General features: G+C 48.3%; 1 long non-coding RNA gene across 1 annotated transcript; it reads left to right on the top strand.

The window, feature by feature from the left end:
* Nucleotides 1-1,252: 1,252 nt before the first annotated feature.
* Nucleotides 1,253-18,906, top strand: LOC135820594 (uncharacterized). The gene is made up of 4 exons (XR_010554126.1): nt 1,253-1,597; nt 9,080-9,255; nt 13,450-13,626; nt 18,217-18,906. It is a non-coding gene; the product is annotated as an uncharacterized LOC135820594 (long non-coding RNA).

Raw genomic sequence — 18,906 nt, forward strand, 5'->3', positions numbered from 1 at the left:
TGCCGAGGCTAGCTGTATGCTCAGTCTCCGGCTAGCAGTATGCTCAGTCAATACATTCTTGATCTTATCTGATCTTCTTTTTTTTAATGTTTTACTGCCAGAAGTCGTCTTCATATAAAGAGGCAGATATGCCTGTTTGTTGTACGACTTTAAATAAATCCAACCAACGACCATGTCCAGCCTGGGAGCGGTTTTTCCAGCCGTGCTGCTACCCACAGTCAACTGGGAACTTGTGGCCAGGCACAAGGGGTACATGGATGCAGCTAATTCGGTTTCTCTTCACTTGTGCCAGTGGTTGTAAGATTTATTCACTCACCCCCACCGTTAGGCGCTGCATCTGCCACTAGGGTTTACTGGGTGTTAGCGGCCGTCGTGTGTTCCCTTCGGGAACGGACACGATAATTTACTTTTTTTATCCGCTATCCGATGCAACATTAATGTTCGGTCCGCTTCTGTCTCTTGATGAAGACTACATGTATATGCCGGGTAAATGCATACTCGCTCATTCTCGCCTGCCTTCAAACTCATTTCAGAGAAACAGTAGATCAACGGTAGTTACGATAATGTGCATTCCGGGCCGTAGTGTGGAGCAGGCATACACGGCGTCAGGGGAAACGACTATAACGTCATCACCACCTGCCCACACTGCAGAATGAAGCCTTTGAAGGTCGGCGAGCTGAACTCCCGATACCATGGATACGCGGTGCCGACCGGCTGGTTCACACCGGGTCCTTGCGTTCAGATCAGGGGGATAGATTCACACCTCTTTATGGCACCTCCGACATGCCTCGCCCCAATACTACTACTACTCTACTACTGTAGTAGCGTAGAACAACGAGTGCATGTACTAATAATATCCTGGATGAGTTTACACGTCTCCGAGATGGGTTACAGAATCTAGAACTGAATGAGTAAAATGAAGGGCTTTTTTCACACATGTCTACCAAAGTTATACCGGTACGCTGCTACCACTAGACATCCAGCACCCGGGAACAGATTTTCATGGGCTCAGTCAGACGTTACAAATTACCACCACTCTGGTGCGAACTGAGGTCTGTCGTGAGGGGCGAAGGCGGTTCTGCAACACGGTCTATGCAGTGTAAGTAATGCGTTAGCTGTGTAGTGTTGTTTAGTGTAGTTTGAGCGGTGTCTCGTGCGAGACTTTAGCATCATGCGCCTTTTGACCGCCTTTTTCTCGATTATAATGAAGTGCAGCGGACCAGGAAATCTATTCTGATCCCTCAGTGCCGCCCGGCTGTCGAAAGATGATAATTATGTTTGCCGACTACGAGTCTTCAAAAAGTTGCTGCGGAAGAGAAAAAATGCAACCCGAGCGGAGTCCTGGAGACGGCGCTGCGGACCACAACTCGCTGTTCCTGGTATCAACTGGCGTGCTGGAGTGATGAAGCGACGCTAAAGAAAATGCGCCTGTCTCTCTTCAAGCCGGTGCACGTTGTCGAGGTTCTCAAGACGAGCTCGCTACGAAGCAAAGACGGCGGTGTACCGTACCGTGTGGCCGCGAGAAGACTGCTGAAATATTTCGAGCAGGGAGCTGACTACGGCACAACGAGGAATTCGTCCTCTCGAGAGTAACTAAGTAAGTTACTATTTTTTGTTGTGAACTTATAGAGAACATTGGCGCTGTCGAGCAAAACTAGTTGTGGACTATCTGACCTTGAAAAATGAACTTAGTAAAGCAGAGGTTCCTTTATCCTGTTATGGTTGGCCCTGTTTTCATTAACCTTCGAACAACATACAAACTTTACATCCGCTGCAAATTATTTGTTCAGTGAAAACAAATGACGTGTTGGGCAAACCGTCGAGGTGAAGTTCACCATAAACACGTTTATAGGCCATTCACACAACGCGCAAACTCACTTTTATCTTATCGTACCGTTTCTAAGGATATTTACTCGCATGCGATAAACTTGGGCACACGTGTGCAACTGACTTTTGAACTTGGCCGGGGCCTTTTTGTTCCCAATTATACTTTGCGCTCGACCAAAAGTGTCAGTTGGTGAAAGTGGGTGCAGATAATGCAGTTCGTTTACTTGCCTAAGGCAACCACTCGAGGGACGAAAAAAAGTGGTCACCTTGGCCAGGTGGTCTTTTTATCCACCCTCTCTATGGCGACCACTCGAGGGACGAGAAAAAGTAGTCGCCTATTATAATAATTATTATCATTATCCCACTGCACACACCTATGCTACTATAGCACTACTCCATGTGCCTGTGGGCCTGAGCCCGGTCAAGTAGTTGGGTCGCCGTTGGTCGGGTTTAGTGAGTCATCCACCATAATAGGAGCTTTTGAATGCTCTTTTTTTGGCCATGACAAGGAAAGGTGGTCGCCATGGCCGAGTGGTCGCCATAGCCGAGTGGTTGCCATTACAGGAAACACTGTACTATTTTTTTAAATTGAAAATTCGAAAATAGAAAATTTCAAGGCATTTTTAGGAGATCACTAGGGATACATTGGCGTGTGCAAAGTTTACCCAGCATCGTGTGAACTGGATCACGGTTTACGAGTGACGTCTTGTCACACGTGTGGATGTGTTTGCACGTCGTGCGAATTGCCTCAATAGTAAACCTGTGACCTAACGACCACCCGTTGGGGCCAGAGAAAGCGGTCTTTAGTGGCAAGTGGTCCTTAGTTAGAGGTTTGCGCTGCACAACCATGTATGAATGTGAGACCGTCAAGTGGTTTGTAGTACTACGCTGGTCGCTAGTAACAGTGGTATTTAGTCACAGGTTTTATTGTGATGACCTGACATAAAAAATGGTGGGATTTATGCTTTCTGTTCGTGATGCCAACTGTTCTGAGCTGGAGTTTATGTCAGAAGACAATTTGCCTACGCTGTGTGCCACTCTATACATAGCATTGTGGACGTGTGGAACGGCACCGCGGATTGCAGCGTCGTATACTAGTAGCTTAGACCTTGTAAGGCTCGCTATACAATCAAAACAGACAAATTATACGGCGTGACATCACTTGTGGTGACATGATCAGTGACAATACAAGTAAACACACACGGCAGAGGAGAGGGGGTTCTAGTACGAGCTTTCCCATCCCAGCTCGCAAATGACATTACTATTGAATCTCGGGGCGCGAACCTGATTCGTGGAGAAATTTCCCAAAACGAAAAGGAAAGAAAAGACTGCCACTGCTTGAGTTCCCTTACATCCACATAATATGCCCACATTCACAACTCCTCTCTATCATCTTGGGCTTATTCCGAGCAGCATGATTCCTTATGACCGGCTTTTGCGAATTTCTTGACAGAAGGTTCTTGTAAAATGCAATAATGAGAGATTTCTCAGGTGCTTGACCATCTGGTAAATCCGCCATGCAATTGGACTGCAACCGGAGGGACAGAGTGATGTTTGAACCCTTTTATCCAACAGTAGTGATGATGCTAACCTGTGTACACACGCTCACAGGCTGCATCCCCGCTGTTGTGAACCCTGCAAGATTCTCTAAATTGTCAGGATCGTACGACCACACTGCACGAGGACAACTCTTTTCCTTTACACAGTATATTTCACTTCATCTGATAATTAACAATGAACACTAATAACACCAGCTATTTATAGCATGCAAAAACAGCGTACATGCAAAACATAAGCAGATAAAACTGGACATAACAGCGTATACAGCAAAACGCACGCAACGCATATAGCGTATGCCATGCAGCAACATCAGCGGTACGGCGGAGTCGAAATACAACATTTCAACGAATACAATGCCATAAGCGCGAAGGCCTTTCCCAATTGAGAACTGGTGGTTTACAACATTCTCCCCACCAAAGGGCTTCTCACCGCCGTACAACAATGCACACAAGTCAAAAACGATCCGGGGCTCTGACTACGCGCCCAGAACGCGTTATCTCCTGCTGCCGTGGTGGTGGTAACGGTGCTGACGGTTCATACGCTGGCTGCTGAGGGACGATAGCAGGTTGAGCGGTATCTGCAAGCCCAGGAGCCATGTCCTGTGACGATACTTCTAACGGCACTAACCTTTGGATCGGCCTCAACAGGGTACTGGTACTCAACTTAACCTTGGCAACACGACGCTTACCATCTCGACCAGGGAATAACTCGATGATCCGTCCCAAACGCCAGAACTGTTTGCGCTTGGTATCATCGAGAACAAAGACAACATCACCCACAGCTAAAGGGCGCGACATGGTCTGTTGGTGTTTGTTCAGCTGACTTAGGTACTCCACCTCCCAACGATTCTTGACATGCTCCAGTGTCCGACTGAGGTAACGCAATCTCGATGACATCTGCGCAGCGTCCAGGGTACCTGCTGGCTTCTCTGACGACATCCAGATGTCACCCATCATCATTGCAGGGGTTAATGGTGGCTCATCCAGGCTATCAGACACATAAGTTAGCGGACGACTATTCACCACTGCTTCAACCTCATACAAGAGGGTCTCAAGCTCCTGGACCTTCAGAAACGCTGTTCCCATTACCTTTTTCAAGGCACTCTTCACTGTACCAACCATTCGCTCATAGAAGCCTCCATGCCATGGTGCAGCTGGAGGATTGAACATCCATGGCACACCCAGTTTGTCAGATGCCGCCTTGAACGTTGTAGCGTTGTCAGACCTGATCCGAGACGGCAAACTACGTCTCGCGACAAACTTCCGAAATGCCATCAAGAATGACTCGGTACTTAAACTATCGACCACCTCCAAGTGAACTGCTCTGGTGGTGGCACACACAAACAATGCTATCCATACCTTCGGAGATGACTCACCACGGCGCACGTACAACGGACCAGCATAGTCGATGCCGGTAGTTGCGAACGGCCTCTCGTGAACAACTCGGTCTTCCGGCAGCGGCGGGCAGACTTATGAGGCAGCCTTAGCCTTGTAGCGGCGGCATGTAACACATCGCTGAGTAATGTTGCGTAGCGCCCGTCGACCACCGATAATCCAGAATTTCTGACGGATGAACGACAAGACTCCTTCTACACCTTGGTGCATCCTTTCAACATGCATTTTCTCCAACAGCAACTCGGTCAGATGATGTTTGCCTAACAGGACTGGGTGCTTGGCTCCATACGCCAACTCGCTGTGCTGAAGTCGTCCCCCCGGCTCTGAGCACTCCATGCTCATCCAGAAACGGTGCAAGCTGATACACCTTCGACCCAGGCTTCACTGGTTGACCTTGCTTGATCAGCTCAAGATCCTCAGCGAAACATGCGGCTTGAACGATGCGGTACAATACGTTGTCTGCTGCAAAATAGAGTTCAGCACGAGGCTCAGTGTGCTTCCACTGCAACATCCGAGTCACCATGCCCTGTGCCCTCGACCATTTACTGAATCGGAGCCACCATTCCTTATCAGATTCTCGACTACAGGTGGTGGCTGACACTCGTACTTCTACACTGGACTCATCTGTAGCTGCGGGTGAGGATGCGGTGGGCCAGTCATTGGGCTCCGTGATCCAGGTTGGTCCGCCCCTCCAGAACGGACTACGGATCTGCTGTGCACTACTCCCACGCGACGGTAAATCTGCTGGGTTGTGAAGGCCTGGTCAATGGTTCCACACAATGCCGACCTTCTTCGATATCTCTTGGACTTGACTGACGCGGTTAGCCACAAATGTTTTCCATTTGTACGATGGATTACTGAACCAATGAACGGTAGTGAGACTGTCAGTCCAGCCATAGACTTACGTGACGGTCACACGCAGCTCCTTCACCACAAACTCAGCGTAGCGAGCCGCTAGACATACGGCTTGTAACTCAAGGCGGGCTAACGTGGGTGGAGACACGGGTACCACTTTGGCCTTGGCAAATACCAAGTGCGACTGTCCATTGACGACTGCATACAAACAACATCCAAACGCTTTCTCACTGGCATCGGCGAAGGCATGAAGCGCAATCGGCGTGTCAAGATTGCAGCAAATCCAACGTGGTATGTCAATGCTCACCACTTCGGCCAACTCTCCCCACCATTGCGCGCATGCGGCTGCGATGCCATCAGGCAACTTATCATCCCAGTCGCCTCCGACTTTCCAGGCTTGCTGTAGCAGTATCTTTCCGGGCACAACTGCCGGTGCTGCTAGACCTAGCGGATCAAACACTGACGCAACACACTTGAGGAGGGATCGCCGGGTCCAAACAGACTGTCTATCGGACTCGCCTAGCGCTGCTATGCTGAGCAAGTCATCACTGGTTTTCCATTTCAGACCGAGAACTTTATCTCCGGCCTCTGGATCGCACGGGATTTCGTTGCCTCGCCACTTGCGTAACTCCATGCCAGCATCCGTAAGCACACGCACGCTGAACTCTTGCATCTCCTTAGCTTCCGAGGCATTTGAGACACTAGAGACCAAATCATCAACGTAGAAACTCGTGAGCAAGAGATCAATACGATCTCGCTCTTTGGGTGCAGACAACGCCCGTAGCTCCTTCAAGTGATGCTGAATCACCGCAGTAAGCATGTATGGCGAGCAGTTTACGCCAAATGGCAGTTTCGTTAGCCTCCAGGTTAACAGTTCATCGCTGTCGCTTCGACCGGGCCACAAGAAACGCAGGTACGGACGGTCTTCGGGATTAACCGCGACCATGAAGAAAGCCTTGCGGATGTCCGCTTGCAGCGCGCTCTTATATTCACGGAACCGTAATAGCATACCTGCGAGACTCGGCAATAGCGACGGTCCAGGGTCAACCATGTCGTTCAACGACTTGCCATCTGGCGCCGGCGCCGAGGCATTGAACACCACTCTTAACTTCGTGGTTGCAGCGTGCTCGCGGAACACACCATGATGCGGTACATAGTACCCGGCATCGCTCTCACATGGCTCCAGCTCAATTGCTCCAAGCTCGCGGTACTCCCTGATCAGCACATCATCATAGAGCGCACGCTTCCCATTCCTCTTCAGCTTTTCAAGAAGCCGCGTTGCGATGACTCTAGCTTGAGCATAGTTATCCGTTGGGCGACGCTCATTTCGCCACAAGAGACCCACTTGGTACCCGCTGCCCTGGCGACATAGGGGGAAAGATGGCAGGTGCTGATGTTGTTCTGGAGGTTCATCCAACTGCCATAGTTTGTCGATGTGGGCTGTGACACATGACACGGTCACCGGCTGACTGTTTCGACTTGGTGCAGACGCTGGACCAGATAATACATTACCTATCTCTGGGTTCCACACCGTCTCACCATTAACTTCCTTCTTGCTGTGCAGTACCGCGTTGATATAGTCTGCACCAATCAGCATATGTATTTCGTCTGATGTCCCTTGTTGAGGCTTGTCACTCAGCTCTACTCCCCAACTGTGCCACTGCGCAATGGTCTGCGGACTTGCGCACTTCAGGTCCAGCTCAAGCGTTGGTTTCACGAACGCGCGTACCCGAATGCTAGCGGAGCTACCCTGGATCGTGATGGCGTACTTATCCATGCGCTGTTGGGTTGGTTCCGCGCCGAACGGCTTCACCTCTACATTTTCAACCCCAACGTGTTCTGCATCGATTGCTGACACCAACGCCTGAGAAGATCCATTTGATGGCAGCGTTCCCAACCCAAACAGTGTAACGTTGAAGCTTCAGATCAAGCAGCGGCCGCACCAGTAGCAGCACCAGAAACACCAGCAGGACCAGCAGCACTCTAGGTAACAGGTTCACGATGGCTGAATATCCAGAACAAGCAGCAGCCCTAGCAGCAGCAGAAGAAGAACTAGAAGCAGCACTAGCATTAATAGCAAGAGCAACCGAAGAAGTAGAATTAATGGCAGAAGCAACCGCAGCATTAATAGCAGCAGAAAACGCACCGTATCCTGACGAATACACGGCCATGGTGACATGGCCGTCAAACAACATGGGTGGCTTCGACAAGGAGGCTTTCATCACGCCTCCGGCCCCAGAATTAACGTGCCCAGTATGCAGGGGGGTGTTACGCCACCCCATGCGTGTGGTAAGGTGTGGCCATCATTTCTGCCACAGCTGCATCACCGAAGTCCTCAGGCACAATAAGCAGTGCCCAATGGACAGAGGATCGCTTTCTTGGAATGTGCTAGGAGACTTGGAGGAAGATGGAAGCGTGAAGGGCCGTATTGGAGAGTTAATAATTATGTGTGAGAGAAAGGTGGACGGCTGCACGTGGACAGGCCCGTTATCCTCGTACAATGCACACGTCACCCGGGACCATAGTTAAATGTACATGTACAGTCATGCGTGCATAATACATTCACCCCACCTTGTTTTTCAACATGTGTCCGTGTTTTTCAACATGTGTCCAGGGGACCCTGGACCTAAGTTTGGTCTTAATAAAAAGTTTCAATCTGTCAATCCTGGCGTGGTCGCCAAATGTTGCGAACCCTGCAAGATTCTCTAAATTGTCAGGATCGTACGACCACACTGCACGAGGACAACTCCTTTCCTTTACACAGTATATTTCACTTCATCTGATAATTAACAATGAACACTAATAACACCAGCTATTTATAGCATGCAAAAACAGCGTACATGCAAAACATAAGCAGATAAAACTGGACATAACAGCGTATACAGCAAAACGCACACAACGCATATAGCGTATGCCATGCAGCAACATCAGCGGTACGGCGGAGTCGAAATACAACATTTCAACGAATACAATGCCATAAGCGCGAAGGCCTTTCCCAATTGAGAACTGGTGGTTTACAACACCCGCCAACAATCTCTGCCAGACTTGGCGCATTGACTGGGGGATTTGTCACTTGAGTCCGGAGCCAGCTACAAAACAACGTGGAAAGCAAGCTGGATTCTTCTATCTGATTGGCCTCCAAAGAATGGTATACCTCCAGCATAATTGCCTTTCGTGAAATTCTTCCTGGCTTTCGTGGAGCTCTCCCTGTCAACACAAAAACTTTCCTTGAGTTTTAAAATCGGATTTCATTTTTGTGTCCCGAAAATTTCCGAGCATACAATCATTCAAACTCGGAGACTTTGAGCCAGTCATACAATCGTTCATCAGTCATTTACAACCCTCTCTCTCTATCCATCTCTCCAGACCACATACTGTTGTGATGATTGTGGAAGTTGTGCCTGTATACAAATGCTGTCTGTATTTTGTGTATTTCACTGCAGTGATGATTTGACAGAGTGATGTTGCTTCTGCTGGGGTCTGGGAGCACCGTGAACAAAATCGAACAAGTAGTTCTTTTCCAGCCGATAAATTAATAGATTACATCGTGAACTGCTACACCGTGTCGTCACAGTGATATCGACGGTGTCATGGCAACACAACAACATCGTGTTCACAGGTAAAGTTTTTTGTTTTTGTTGTTAGTTATTTGATTTTAATAAGCGAAAAATTATACTGTCCTGCAGAGAACACAATAGTGCTTGAAAGGAAAGTTGAGGAAATCTTCTATTGCCAGTCCGGCTCCTGGCGTTGGTCTATGCAGTTCATGCAATCACTGTGCAAATGAAGTTGGTTGCTCCAACACGAGCTGCCTGCCAAATTTGACACTTGGCTGACTTACAGCGGCCATACGAAGCACGGGAGGAGCTCGTCCCAAAATCCACCCACCAAATCGGCAAGAAAGTTCATTTTCTATTAAGTCAGCTGTGTAATTTTTCGTTGGCCATATGAAGCCAATGCACACTTGCATAGTATGTATTGTGTCGATGGGGATGACGCGACAGCCAGCCATGGCAGTAAGCAAAAAACAACAATGCAAAATAAAGCGAATTACAAGAGGCAATACCCTACACAGGGCGAGGCAAAGAGAAGTTCAGCTCATCTTCCCCGGTATGCGATAGTTTGTCCAGTTCTAGCCCAACAATTTCCCCACTAAACCATGCTCTATCGTCACTAAAATAAATGTGTTCACCAAATTTTCGGCCATGAACCATCATCAGTTGAAAACGGCACATCAGTACCCTCAAGAGGACATAACCCCCAAGAGTGTGTAACTGCCTGCACAGCCTCAATGCTGTGCTGCGACGGCGGAACTTCACATCACGTGACATGGTTCAAAAGGTTACGCTAGCAAACAGTGCAAAGTGACCACAAAGAGTTGAGAGCCCAAAGCTGGGTTGCGTACAACCCTGTATAGAGTGCAAATTATGTGTACGGGTTAAAGGGGAAGTTAAGGCAAAAATTAAAATTTCACCAGTTGTAGTCTTCGGGGTGCTGAGTCGAATGGTCGTGGTCCGAGGAAGCTGAGACGCTCCCTTCCTACTTGAATCCCAATCGAACTCGCGCAATTCCACCGAAACTGGGTGACTGCGCCCTACTAGATGGGGATTTGTATGCAAAATGTCACTAAAAGTGCCATTTCCTTCTTATAAAAGCACGGATGACCGCGATTGGCCCATATGTTGTAGTCTTTTGGACGCTGAGTCGACTGGTTTTGGTCCGAAAAGGCTGCGATGCGGCGTTCCTGCTTTATTCCCAATCGAACATGGTTGAAGAAGCGGTCACGTGCTCCTGCGTACACTAGTCACCTGGTCACCGTGCCTGCAGGGTACAACTTACTAGCCTGTTTGACCTTTTTTGGGTGCAGTCCTGTCACTCGAGTTGAACTCGAGTTGAACCTTGGTGTGAAAGTTGTCACCTGCTGGCGTGGTGACCAGGTGATTTGGGCACCCAGGAGCACGTGACCGCTTCTTCAACCATGTTCGATTGGGAATAAAGGAGTAACGCTGCATCGCAGCCTTTTCGGACCAAAACCAGTCGACTCAGCGTCCAAAAGACTACAACATATGGGCCAATCGCGGTCATCCGTGCTTTTATAAGAAGGAAATGGCGCTTTTAGTGACATTTTGCATACAAATCCCCATCTAGTAGGGCGCAGTCACCCAGTTTCGGTGGAAGTGCGCGAGTTCGATTGGGATTCAAGTAGGAAGGGAGCGTCTCAGCTTCCTCGGACCACGACCATTCGACTCAGCACCCCGAAGACTACAACTGGTGAAATTTTAATTTTTGCCTTAACTTTCCCTTTAATCACGTCATGTGAAGTCCTGCCGTCGCAGACCCCATAGCTGGAGTTGCACACTCTTGGGGGTTATGTACTCTTGGTACCCTGAGACATGTAAATGGCTGTAATGGAGTTGTATTGAATCTTTACCCTTTGTCTTTAAAAGTTTTTGTGCGTGTGAGAGCAGATATCGCAACTGTGTTCATGAGATGGCAACTTGAGCGCCATGCTTGTTTCGTCACTGAGAAACTTGCAAAGCCTGCTGGTGAGCTGGGGCTGACCAAAATGGAGGGACCGGTAGCGCTTTCCTGGAACGGCATTCGCAAATGTTGGCAGGCCGGTTGCGGAGAGGCTAACAACTTAGAGTTGGCTCTTGAGCAGACAATGTGATACGGACCAGTCGAGGCACGAGCGATAACCTTATACTCGCTGTTGAGATGGTCACACCAATCAACAATATTGTGTCTGCACCCATCTTGCTCTGCCGAGAATGCTGGGAGGGTAATGCAGAAGAGCTGCTGGGTAGTTGGATACGGCGGATACGCAGTATCCACATCTTGGAACATGCCGGCGATCGAGCGGGGGCGTGCGGCTGTGTGAACGCCACGGTGCATTGTGCCTCCTTGAAGAGGTGTTGAGATGCTGCCTGGGCCGGTACTGATGCCAGTCGAAATGACCAGGACCTACCCCTTGTGGGGAGGGGAGTTGCTTGCTTGCGGCTATTAGCTGCCAATCGAACAGTATGAATGTCATGACTGGCTGCATCACCCCTTCTTCTCCTCGGTATGTACAATGGTTTGGTGGCTTACTAGTCACTGTTGTATGTATGCCACGCAATTGGGAGCCCCCTGGACCTTGCAAACGTACAGAGCATCTTCTCCTAGGCTGGCATGTATACCACGCAATTGGGAGCCCAATGGACCTCTCAAACGTACAGAGCATCTTCTCCTAGGCTGGCATGTATACCACGCAATTGGGAGCCCCCTGGATGGTGCACACGTAGAGAGGATCTTCTCCTAGGCTGACATGTATGTCTGCGAACCAATTGGGAGCCCTTCTGGACGGTTCTCCTGGGCTGACGTGTAACCAATTGGGAGCCCCCTGGACGGTGCACACGTCGAGAGAATCTTCTATGCTGACATGTATGGTTGCCAACCAATTGGGAGCTCCCTGGACGGTGCACGCGTAGAGAGCGTCTTCTCCTAGGCTGATATGTATGTCTGCGAACCAATTGGGAGCTCCCTGGACGGTGCACACGTAGAGAGCGTCTTCTCCTAGGCTGACATGTACGTCTGCGAACCAATTGGAAGCCCTCTGGACGTTGCACACGTAGAGAGCATCTTCTCGTAGGCTGACATGTCTGCGAACCAATTGGGAGCCCTCTGGACGGTGCACACGTAGAGAGCATCTTCTCCTTGGCTGACATGTATGTCTGCGAATCAATTAGGAGCCCCTGGACGGTGCACGCATAGAGCATCTTCTCCTAGGCTGACATGTAGGTTTGTCTGCCAATCATTAGGAGCCCCCTTCTAGGCTGACATTGGAGGCATCTTCTCCTAGGTAGGTGTACCCCCTTCGTGGGTTGCTGACACATGCCAGAAGAATGTCAGGACTGGCTACATCACACATTCTCCTATGTAGGTACACTGTCTTGGTGGATTCCTGACACAAGTCACTGTTAACTCAACTGAGAAAGTAACACGCATGCACACATACGCACACATGCACACACACACACACACACACACACACACACACACACACACACACACACACACCAACGCAGGGGATACATATGCGCCATCAAACTGAGCAGAAGAGAACCCGCGCTTTGGCAACTGTCGTCAAGAAGTCGAAGACGGACGCCTACGTACACCAGTGATGTGTATCTGATCACTATCTACAGATGCAATACCCTACTCAGCCCTACTGCAGTGACTGCGCCACCTTGATAGCGCACACACCCTTGCTACATCTTGAACCATAAGAAACCGGAAGAAGTTTCAGCTTCTTCTCCATTGCTCCGGATGAATAAAAAGATGGTGTGTGCCTTAAACTGTCTCCGCACACCTCCTTCTCGTTACGTTTGATATACATGTAACTTTACCCTGCAATCAAATCTCCAACTAAACTTCTGCATATCAGCTAACGCACTAATAGCATTGTACGAAACATCTTGGGACGAGATTCTTCTGTCTCTCAAAGAATGCCATTTCTCAAGCACACCTGGAATGCGCACTCCAACAGCCTTCCAACTTGGAAAGTTCTCAAGCAGTTGTGCCTTTTGTGGAGCTCTTCTTGTTCACACCAACAAGTTTCCTTGAGTTCTAAACATCGCATTTCTTTTCTTCTCGTGAAAATGCCTGAACACCCAATCTTTCATCGGTGGCTTACGACCCTGTCTCTCTATCCATCTACAGTCCACACACTGCTATCTCCGGGCCACACACTGCTGTGATGACGGTGGTATTTGTACCTGTATACAAATGCTGTCTGTATTTTGTGTATTTAACTGCACTGATGATATGGCAGAGTGAGGTTGCCTCTGGCGGTTCGGGAGCACCGGCAGCAAAGTCATCCCAGACCATGGACAGGAGCCGTCCAAGATCGACCAAATTTTGTCCTTTACCAGGTGGTGAATTCCGCCTTGTACAGCTACAGCAAGACGCGTCGTCACAGCGGTTGTCAACTCGACACACACCTCAACTGGTAAAGTTGTTTGTTGTTTTTGGGGTTGGGGGTTTGGATTAGAATCAGCACATGGTCTCTACTGGCCATGTTGAGAACAAAATTAGAGGAAACTTAGAAAATCTTCTTCTGACAATCTGACTTTCTGACTCCTGATTTTTGTCTATTGCAGTTTCTTCGATGTGTCAATTGGTTGTTTGGCCTGGCATTCACATTTGAAGCCATTGCACGTTATAATGTAATCTGGCCACTGCTGCCCAAAAGGCCGTGGCCGAGGGGTCAGGGCCCTTCCTGTGAAAGTGTAAACACATCAAGCCGAGTCCTGCCGCATTTGCCACCGTCACAATATAAAATGGGATATGCCGAAAATAATCCCAGTGCATATGAAGCATGGATGCAGTGAATGGGATGTTCGGTCTTTGACCACTTTGGTGGGTCTGATCTCCTCACCTCTTTTTTATATCTCCAGACACTGGGGTGAATGATGGAGTGTGGTGGTGGGGCCCATTAAGCTCCGCCGACCAGAGGTCTCGGCTTCATAGCTCCATGGACCTCTCCCATCGCTTCAGGAGCTGCATCTGCGCCTTGATCCTTGAAGGGTGGTGGCCTGCCTATGGATGCGGAAAACTCGGCCTCTAGCCGAGTCTGACGAGAACCGTGATTTTTTTAAATATCCATGTGTGGGTGATGAGGCGGTAAAGAAAGCGATTCTACCAAATAGCTCGACTCTAGTAATAAACCAGCCAGAACAAAATCGATACTACTCATTCCATGAATGCTGGGCCGTCTTTGACCTGGGCGTCCGTGTTCATGTTTTGCCCGCCGTACAGCATATCCCACAATTTAATTTTTTTAATTCCACTGAAACGCGAAAAGAAAAGTCTTTCAAGAAACTACTGCTTGAGGATAGACAGAACAGTCGTCATCACCAGAGTTAGTTTTACTGAAGTCATTGTGAAGTGTCAATGTATGTAGGAAGATAGCAGTGGTGGTATGTAAAATGTTAATGGAGACGTTTATTGGAGTTGGAGACGTGTGAAACGTTATAAATATGTATGGGGTTTACCGCCTAGACCGTCGTCGGTGTTCACGTATGTTTAGCAAAAATCGAAATTTTCTCCATTAGGCTTTAAAGCGATGACCACAGAAGTCTATTTAGAAATTTGTAACATGGAAGTTGTGGGCACAAGTTATACTAAACCAGATTTTGAACAGTCTCGGTACTTCTTGTCAGTTGTGTGCTAGATTGTGCACGTCTGACTGTTCAAAATCTGTGGTTTTGTTGGTGGACTCGATCGCATAACTAGTGCCCACAATTTCCATGTTACAAATTTTGCTATCTAGAAATATTACCTTTGTTTCCATTCTACCCATGGAGAAGTATGGGACATGATGGGAAGACCCCTTGTGTCACAGGTAGATGGTAATATGTCTCTGTATGAGGAGTGGGTCCCTGCTGGCAGAGCCCATTCCAGTCCCAACCGCCGGATGTGTTGCTGTGAAGGAAAACCACCCAAATGTGCATGGATCGATAAACTCAATTCGCAGATCCAACAGTCCAATTCAGTGCTTTGGAGGCAAAACCAGGCCGAAATCCTCTTGTTAGGGCTTGCCCTTTATGACTTCAAAAGACAATTGGAAGAGCATTCCATGGGGGATTGCCAAGAAAATTGTGACAAGAACTCAAAATTTGACCCATTTATGGCCAAAAGCTAGGATACCATCTTTTCTGAATGGACTGTAGTCAAAACCACTATTTGAAAGAACCGGAAGTTACAACAATCCCCCAAAACAGATGAAAAGCAGAACAATGGAGAAGGCAATTGCAACTACACGCCACAATCCTCGAAGCAGCAATTACACAGAAGATGGCATTCGTAACGGACAAAAACAAAAACCGTACTTTCCCAACTGAGCAAGACATCTAGACACCCGACAGTATGCGACATGCATGAACTTGCAGACTGCTTAGTGCGATAGGACACTCTGCAGCCACGCAAACAAGTGATTCACCAACGAAGGAGTGAATGATAAACGACAGCGCAAATGATTCAGGGCAAGGGAGAATGTTCTTCTCCAGGATTAGGCTTACGAGAGATTTCAAAAAGAGGTTCACTCTTTACCAGCCATGCCATTCGTCGCAAATACAAGCGGGCTTAACCTTCCTCTATCCACTGTATTTATTCTTTCCCCATACCGCCACTTCTTCTCGCTTGCATTTCACTCCAATTGGCTCATGGAACGCGATAGCAGGCTGACCCAAGGGTGTGTCACCCGGATATCGAAGAAGGCGTCCTACTGCCGCGTCCAAAAACCACGAGCCCGTATGTCCGCACGAGCCTCGGCAGAGCGATTTGCCGTCACCCCACTCAGCAGCTCTGGCGCAATATGCAATGCCGGCTTAGAATCAATAAAAGATGTTCTTGCTTCCGCCACTCTCCTTTGGAGGTCTTTCCCTTCCACATTGTGGCAGTACCTCTGGCCTCGGAATTGTGTGTGGCCTTCCGAGGTCAAAGCCTTCCCGCTTTTTCCACAAGTCTATACTTTTCTTTCTACGAGGACAGCAGAAGAACAGGAAACAAAAAGAAACTGGGCACTGCATGTAATACCAGAACATGCATATCCTGTATGCTACTGTAGAATGTCTTTTCGTAGTCTGAATGAATGGATGAGTGTATGAATGAACATGTACGCAGTCTGATGCGGTAGACACTCACAAGCTGGAGCGACGGACGATTGGGTGTAGATCGTACAGTTATGCTGATCTCTGCATGTGCCGTATGCCTCCGATGGCTGGTCCTTGGCATAACCGGTATCACACTTTACAGCAGAGCTCCTGTACTGTGTAAGAAAATCTGAACGATCTGAACCCTGTGTACGAGCTTGTCGGAAATCGCGAGGCTCGGGTGAAAACGTACGTGGACGACTGCTCACGAGTCGTTGATTTTCCAACACAATTCTGACTCGTTCAGCCACTCGTTCGACAAGTTCGTCTTCGTCAAATTTCGGAGGTGCGCGGATCTGTGACACGGACGCGAATTCGGAGTCCGCAGTTGCGAGGACTGCACTCTATTTCTGCAAGTTCGTTTCCACTACCAATGCGTGACGCTGCGCGGCTGTTGGTGGATCAAAATAGATATCTTTATCTTTTATCGGCGAATCTAGTGCATCAATATTATGCTTCCTTGGCAATATCGTCAATGACCTCCGATGTCGCCGAAGGATACGCGCGAGCAGTCATTAATCGAATATCGGTTGCGAGTTTGACCAAACACTCGTTTGGCGATCGTCTGCGATGGCGCAATTTAACTCCGACGAGTTCTCTTTGGGCAAGAAATGGTCAGACAAAGCAGCCCGGCTGGCTCAGTTGGATGAGACTCTTAATCTCAGGGTCGTGGGTTCGAGCCCCACTTTGGCCGCCAATGTTGAGAGTATTTCACTCGACCGACTGACGATCTTGCCTAGAACTCATTTTGCTCCGTCTGCTGTCCCGTCGTCCGTTGTGAAATACTCAACATTATGATAGAATTGCAATCTTCAAGTGCATGCTTGTTACTACTTATGACATTACATCGCTTTGTCCCAAAAATTCGTGAACGCTCCGTGGCTTGAGTATCCGAGCTGTTCTGTGGGTCCACTGAATTGGCAGGGATGGACGGATGCCGACTAGAATGTACACTAGCTTTTGCTGGACGGAGCTGAGTAGGTGCTCCTCATCAGATAGTTTGCGCCTAGACCGTTCTTCACACATCGCCTTCTCGTTACCCGGACATAACGTTGCCCTTCAATCAAATCTGCAACCGAAAGTCTGCATACCAGCTGATGCACCGGATTTTGGTACAAATGGCTGTGCAGCCATCTCACCGCCCTTGTCTCTGTATGTATGTATGTATGTATGTATGTATGTATGTATGTATAACTCATAATCACAAGGTGATCGTAGAGGCATTAATCAGCGAGAGAATTGTGAATGATGTCTCTGAATCCAACTCTATCGTGTGCTGCATGAGAGAGAGCATGCATCCTTGTCTCTTAACGAATGAGATTTCTCAGTCATTATACCTCTCAAAGAATGATTTTATTTTTAAGGCACTATACGGTAATATTATTACGTTGTACTCAGTGTGTGAGCAGCAGCAGCTTCCGGCCTGTTTTCAATGTGCTGGAGGTGGGATTGCCTTATTAGAGAGGTGCAGATGCACGTCATTTCTGACGTGACGCGAAAGATCAGCTCGCGTATCTCGCGTCGAAAAATAACGCGAGTGACCTGCAGCTCACAGATTTACGCCAAATGTGAAATTGCGCGTCACGTCAGAAATAACGTGCATCTTAACCGCTCCATTATAATTACATGTGGAGATGCTCTCGTCAACATCAAGAACTTACTCGAGTTCTAGCCGTCAGATCTCTTTCCGTCTGCTGAGAATTCCTGAAACTAAATACCCTAGTAAGCTGGTCTAGGTTTATCCAGTGTATTGTGGTGCAACCTTCTCTGACCATCTCCGGACCGCACACCGGTGCATTTTCTGTGGACAATTGTGCTGGTAACATTAGGTGTGTGTCCGCCCTCGCGCCAGTGCTTTCTTTCTTTTGTCCACTTTTAAACTTCAGTGACGGTACGACTGAGTGATGTCCCTTCTCTGCGTGGAAATGTGTATAACTACTTCACCTGTCTCTCGGATAATGGCGCGGATCCGGGAGCAATTGTGGTAAAGGCACTTTTCACCATGGTGAAGTGCTCAAGACATTTACCGGGATCCAGGTGAGAAAGACAGTCGGCGTATTCTGGCCGCCGTGCGCTAAATTTGCTAAGGCCTGTGATTGCGAGCGGGGTGACAGCAATGCATGCATATTCAATTATAGACATGATGTGTTTTGTAATTGAGAGAGTGATTGAGTTGATTTGAGCCTATTCGTTCATCCCCGAGTAATCGTACAGTACCATTTTTTTAAACATGAATATCAACGGACTTTCCCCTTCTGTTCACGTCTTGCCCCGGCCTAGTAATGGTTCGTGAATCCGCCCAGTCCACTTTCCTTCTCTGTTCTTCCCTTTCAGTTGCATCTTCCTTTCTGCTCAGTTTTACTTTCTCTTTTCGCTCGTCCCTCTTGATATTTGTACTTCGTACTGTTGAGGTAAAGAACTGAAATAATAAAAACCAAACCAAACCCCCATTCTTCCCCTACACACAAAGCAGTGTATATTTTGATCTAATTTCATCCCTTTTTGGTGTACATAGCCGGCTACATATCCAAACCAAATAACTAGGCGCCCCATACATAAGACTAGGTTCTACTTGA

This window comes from Sycon ciliatum, chromosome 7 (assembly GCF_964019385.1).
Source record: "Sycon ciliatum chromosome 7, ocSycCili1.1, whole genome shotgun sequence".
NCBI lineage: Eukaryota > Metazoa > Porifera > Calcarea > Leucosolenida > Sycettidae > Sycon > Sycon ciliatum.